The sequence below is a fragment of the Muntiacus reevesi genome, chromosome 5 (assembly GCF_963930625.1).
Source record: "Muntiacus reevesi chromosome 5, mMunRee1.1, whole genome shotgun sequence".
Classification (NCBI taxonomy): domain Eukaryota; kingdom Metazoa; phylum Chordata; class Mammalia; order Artiodactyla; family Cervidae; genus Muntiacus; species Muntiacus reevesi.
The window spans coordinates 47141451-47147450 of record NC_089253.1 but is presented as its reverse complement, the minus strand read 5'-3'; the positions used below and the strand labels follow the sequence as shown (position 1 = coordinate 47147450).

At 47.7% G+C, this 6000-nt stretch overlaps 1 long non-coding RNA gene across 4 annotated transcripts in view; it reads right to left on the bottom strand.

The window, feature by feature from the left end:
- Positions 1-2109: 2109 nt before the first annotated feature.
- Positions 2110-6000, bottom strand: part of LOC136169855 (uncharacterized) — a 23188-nt gene continuing 19297 nt past the window's right edge. For all 4 annotated transcript variants that reach the window (XR_010663450.1, XR_010663451.1, XR_010663449.1 and 1 more), the window contains one exon: positions 2110-4057. This is a non-coding gene — a long non-coding RNA (uncharacterized lncRNA). The remainder of the gene's footprint in view (positions 4058-6000) is intronic.

Below are 6000 nucleotides of genomic sequence, written 5' to 3'. Positions count from 1 at the left end.
AAAATCAGCCTGACAGTGCAGGAGACATGGGTTCTATCCCTGGGTTGGGAAGATCCCCTGGAGTAGGGAATGGAAACCCCCTCCAGTATTCTTGCCTGGAAAATCCCAGGGGTGGAGGGGCCTCGTGGGCTACAGCCCATGGGGTCGCGAGTCAGACACCATGGAGCGTGCACACACCTCACCCCTAAGGACCACAGTCTGAGAAGCAGCCTCGCGGCAGCTCTGAGGAACCGGTCCCGAGAGCTGGGGCTGGCGATCAGTATAGCCGTGATTTTGCCAAAGGGTCCCCGCAGCCAAGCTCCTGTCTTGGTAGAATGTCGCTGAAGGTCATGGGGAACAGGTATCTGAGCTAATGGTTTCAGTGCTTCTCTAAGTATGAGGAGGTGCAAGAATGCGGGTTCATAAATTCTCTCCTGAAAATGTCTAACTGACTGAGGGCCTGTTCTGCCTGTTTCCGCAGAGCACAGAGCGTCTCATTCCTGGTCTCTGCATTGAATTCCTTCCAGGGTGTGTTGTAGGTGGGACTGGGTGGTGGGCAACATTCTTCTCAGCTGAAACAGCTGCACACCCACCGAGAGCGAAACAAAACACCAGCGCTGCCTCCTTTGTGGTGGTGTGTGTTCCGTCACGACACCGTGTCTGACTCTCTGTGACCCCGTGGACCGCGGCGCGCCAGGCTCCCCGTCCCTCACCACCTCCCAGAGTCTGCTCAGAGTCACGTCCCCCGGGTCAGTGATGCCATCCGACCGTCTCATCCTCTGTCGCCCGCTTCTCCTCCTGCCCTCATTCCTTCCCAGCATCAGGGTCTTTTCCAATGAGCTGGCTCTTCACATCAGGTGGCCAGAGTTCTGGAGCTTCAGCATCAGTTCTTCCAATGAATATTCAGGGTTGATTTCCTTTAGGATTGATGGGTTTCAATCCTGGTCACTGAAAGCTCTACATTTAATAAAGAAGGCATCTGAACTTTTAAGAAAAAAGTACAGGAGAATCATCAGAAAGCTCAACTATCAAGGAAAATGTCTTAAATAGGGACAAACTCCACAAACCTTAAGACAAAAGATCAATACATTCAACAAGAATAGGGTTTTAAAAAAATAAACTTCTCTGCATCTAAAGAACCCACAAGTGAAAATGCAAGGCATCTCTTGGGAGGAGGTATTGGTAACACACACATCAGCGATGAAGAATTAGTATTCAGTGTATACAGTAGGCCCTCTGCCTCTGGATTCAACCTGCCTCAGATTGAAAATACTCAGGAAAGAAAATTCCAGGAAGTTCTCAAAAGCAAAGCTTGCATCTGCTGCATGTCAGCAACTACCTATGTACTTATTTACATTGTATTTGCAGCTAGTCACACAACATATACATTGTCTTGCTGTTGTTGCCGTGGTTCCGTCACTCAGTCACATCTGACACTTTGCAACCCCATGGACTGTAGCCCACCAGGCTCCTGTGTCCATGGTATTTCCCAGGCAAGAATGGGAAAGAGTGGGTTGCCATTTCCTTTCCCAGGGGATCTTCTCTACCCTGGGTCCGAACCTACGTCTGGCACATCTGCATCGGCAGGCGGGGTCCTTTATCACTGAGCCACCAGGGAAGCCCTTCCCACTATATTCGGTATTTTAAATAATGTGGAGAGGATCTGAAGAACGTGGGGGCATGTAGGCAGGGTACGTGCAGGTGTATCACTGTTTTATAGAAGGGACTTAACCATCCCCGGATTTTGGTACCTGTGGACCAATCCCCCTCAGACACCGAGGACTGCTCTGCAAAGAACTTGAGGAGACCATCAGGAAGGCAAGAAATCGCACAGAAAATGGGCCAAACTGGGAGCCATCGACCACAGAAAAGGGACCCTGAGTGATCACAGCAAGTGGGAAGTCAAATACAGAGGATCACTGATGTCAGCTCAGACCAACGAGATGCGCAGAACCCAGATGCCAGGGAGGGGAAGGAAAGAATGAGGTCCATCAGCGCAGAGGGAGCGGTGGCCTGAGAGAGGCTCCGCGAACGTGATACTTGACTGAGGCAAAGGTCATCACCGGCTGCAGACGAGCCTGGATGAAAAATCACGCATACAGAACAATCCGTCCCCGGGTCACACCTTCTGATGACTCAGGGCGACAGAAATACGTGCACAGTGTACCGTGGGCATGGAAAAGAATTCTGAGCCAAACGAAGGACTATAACCCGGAAGGCAGTCTCTCGGATGACGCTGAGGGACCACTGCCTGGAAGCGTGTTTTTCAGTCCCGTTTTATGTCTTCTCAGAACAAAGAACTTCAAACAAGTCAGGGGTACATTCCTTCAAGGTTTCGAAGAAAAACAGACCAGCATGTACACAGTGAGTCAGGATGGCCTTGGCGCCTGGGAAGGCGGTCTTATCATCAAAGGAGCGCCAGCATTGGCATCCCAGGAAAGGAAGTGTTTGTCTTTATCTGTAATATGGACATTCCTTACCTCTGGTCAATACGCCCTTTTCTTGAATGATTAAAGCAGATGCACAGTGCCTGTGGGGTAGGCCATAAACAGGCCGTTTTGACTGAGCTTAATAAAGTTTAAGCTGAATCGTGTATAAGCCAGAATAATTTCCCCCCAACAATGAGTATGCCAAAATTACTTTCATTATTTCTCTCCTTTGATCATACATGTTTCGATAGAAAGCATCAGTAACCAAAATATTTGTTCCTTGATGGCAGGGTGCTCATCATCCGCCCTGGGTCCATCCTGCCCCTTGCGTTAGGCCTCCTTTGTTCGTTTCCATGTGCGTAGAGATTGGCTTAGTTATCCACGTAGGGTGGACGCTAATCAGACTCAGTAAACAAGCACAGAGTCTTGCTAATGGGGAAACATTTCACAGGCTATGCATTTTATCAACCATGCCGGACGGTCGCATAAACATTTAGCAGTAGACTTGTGTCATGGACGGATTGACAGGAAAAGACTGATAAATACATGCTATGAAAATAATAATTATCTATAAAGCAGACTGGGAAAAAATTGCTCATGCCTGCAAAGAGCCAGCTAAGCAGGTCATTTGAGGGGTCAGTTTTTCTTACATCTTGGGAAATTCCTTCTAGGCGAGTCTCAGCTGCTCCGGAGGTAAATGCAACAAGAAATCTTCGCCGTAGCACAGACGCCCCCCGTCCTGCCAGCAGAGCACCCGAGGCAGCCCTGTTATCTAAGATGACCCGGGCGAGGGAGTGGAAGGATGTCTGTTTCGCTTCAGTGCGTTTTGCAGCCTCCTCAGCTATTTGACCAGTGGGGCCTGATAGGTTTCTGATCATCTTGTTTACACACATTCCTGTGTTAGGAATTCGTTTTTCTAACAGACTTTGCCACCACTGTCTTGGTATCCTGCTGACACGGGTCTCTTGACTCCGTAACGGGGAGAGTAAGGAGGATCGCTCATTTCCTTGTGTATTGACAGTGGGGAAACTTAATAAGCCAGCGACCGTAAACCTGTTTGCCAGCTGTTGAGATGTTTACACGCCCATCCTTGGCAAGCTGGATCGTTTCCAACGCCACACGTGAAACAGAGACCTGGGAAAGGGAGCGTGATTCCTCCCCGAGAGCCCTCATTGATAGCCTGGTTAATTGGGAGTTTTGCTAACACGGTGTTAGACCATGGGTCATCTCCTTTGCAATCTTTCCCAAAGCCACCCGTGATGGCGGTTGACAGGGGGACTTGCTGGCTTCATCTGCTTGTGCTTTTCTCTTGACAACATTTGTTAATTCAGAAAGGGTCAGAGTGGGGCTGGGGGTGTCCCAGGGAGCTTGTGCTCAGTCTCATCAGAACAGAGGGAAATATCAGACAAGAGGCAGACACGTTCAGACGCTGAAGAATTTGAACCTGAAAGGTCAGGCCAGAGGGAGGGTTGTCGAGCTGCGTGGTTATCTCGGGAGCATCTGAAGCGTCGGTGACGGCTGCTGTGAGGCCTCCATCAGCCTTGCACTGACCGAGGAATTCGATGACAGGCCCAATGGTCAGTTACTTTGCTCGATGCAGAGGTACTTTGTGACAACTTTACCAAAGAATGTTCTTTCCATCCTGAACACTGGGGCAAAAGAATAGGCAGAACAATAGCTTTTTATTTTGCTAGGGACACAAGCATTTGAATAACAGTTGAGCTGAACTAGCGGGTGGGTCTCACAGGCCTGGCCCGGGTTCCTGGGTCAGCGGTCCCTCCTGCAGTCTTAGTTGGCCTGATGGTCGTTTTAAGGTGAGTTTGAGGTCAACAGTCCTCTCTGCAGACCAGTCTGATGCAGAGGCCTTTGTAAAGTGGGAAGTGCGAATTTAGGAGTCAATTCCCTTCAGTTTCACTGTGCATGAGCTAGTGAAGAGTAGCTGGTAAGGGTCCTTCCATCCAGGTTGGAGAGAAAGTCCCAGTCTACACAATCTACTGGGTGCAGGTCATAGGGTGTCTGATCTTCATCCAAAGTTAATTTACTGCGATCAGCCTCAGAAAGCAGCTTAGAACATCCTTTTAATAATTCACTTAAACTTTACAATAACGTGACACAGTAACAAGGAATCATTTAGGAAGTGAGTTTCAAGCAGAAAATACCAAACCTCAAAGACAATAGCACCAGAACTTAATATCCACAAAGGTATACTGTTAAAAAACATATTTTGTCTCTCTAAAATTATCCTTATTTCCATCAAGTTTAGCCAGATTAAGACTGTTTGCAAAAAATAAGTCTGGTTTCAAGAAGCTTGGCCTGATTATTTACCTAAGGTTAATTGGACACACAGGCTCTTTCTTTTTTATTGAGGTATGGTCGATTTGCAATATGCCCTTAGTTTCAGGTATGTAACACAGTGATTCGTCATTTTTACAGATTACACTCCATTCACAGTTATTACAAAACAGTGGCCGTGGTTCCCTGCGCTGCACAACACACCCTTGCTGGTTATCTGCTTTTCACTTTCATTTTATTTTTTACTGCACTGCACAGCAGGTGGGATCTCAGCTCCCTGACCAGGATCAAGCCTGGGTGCCCTGCATGAGCAGCAAGGAGTCTCAACTACTGGACTACCAGGGAAATCCTGGCTATTTACTTTATGTAGTTTGTACCTCTTAATCCCATGCTTCTATTCTGCCTCTTCCCCCACTTCTTCCCACTGATAACCACTCATTTGTTCTTTGTATCTGTGAATCTGTTTCTGTTTTCTGATGTACAGTCATTTGCTTTATTTTTAGGTCCCACATAAAAATGATACGATAGACTATTTGTCTTTCTTTGTCTGACTTATTTCATTAACCGTAATGTTCTCTAGTTAATCCACGTTGCTGAAAAATGGTAGGATTTCATTTTCATGGCTGAGTAATGTCCCACTGGGGCTCCCCTGGTGAGTCAGTAGTAAAGAATCCATCTGCTAATGTAGGAGAGGTGGATTCAATCCCTGGGTCAGGAAGATTCCCCTGGAGAAGGAAATGGTAGCCCACTGCAGTGTTCTTGCTTGGGAAACCCCGTGGAACGAGAAGCCTGGCAAGCTACAGTCCACGGGGTCATAAAAGAGTTGGACACGACTTAGCGACTAAACAACACCAAAACACTCCATTGTGTATATGATATATACACCACATCTTCTTCAGACACTCATCCTTTGCTGAACACTTGAGGGGCTTTCATATTGTAAACCATGCTGTTATGAGCAAGGGGGCGTGCCTTTTCAAATGAGTGCTTTTCTATTCTTTGGATATATACCCAGAAGGGGAATTGCTAAATCATAGGGAAGGTCTGTTTTTAGCTTTTTAGGAGCCTCCATACTGTTCTCCATGGTGGCTGTGCCGACTGACCTTTCCAACCAGGCTTCTCTCTTTCCCATGTCCTCGCCAACCATGTCACTGGGGGTCTTTTTGATGATGGCCATGGTGATGGGGGTGAAGCAACCTCTCACTGCGGGTTTGACTGATGCTTCTCTGATGGTTGGTGACGTGGGCACTTTTCCACGTGCCGTTTGCCGACAGGACGTCTTCTTTGGGGTTAAAGTGAG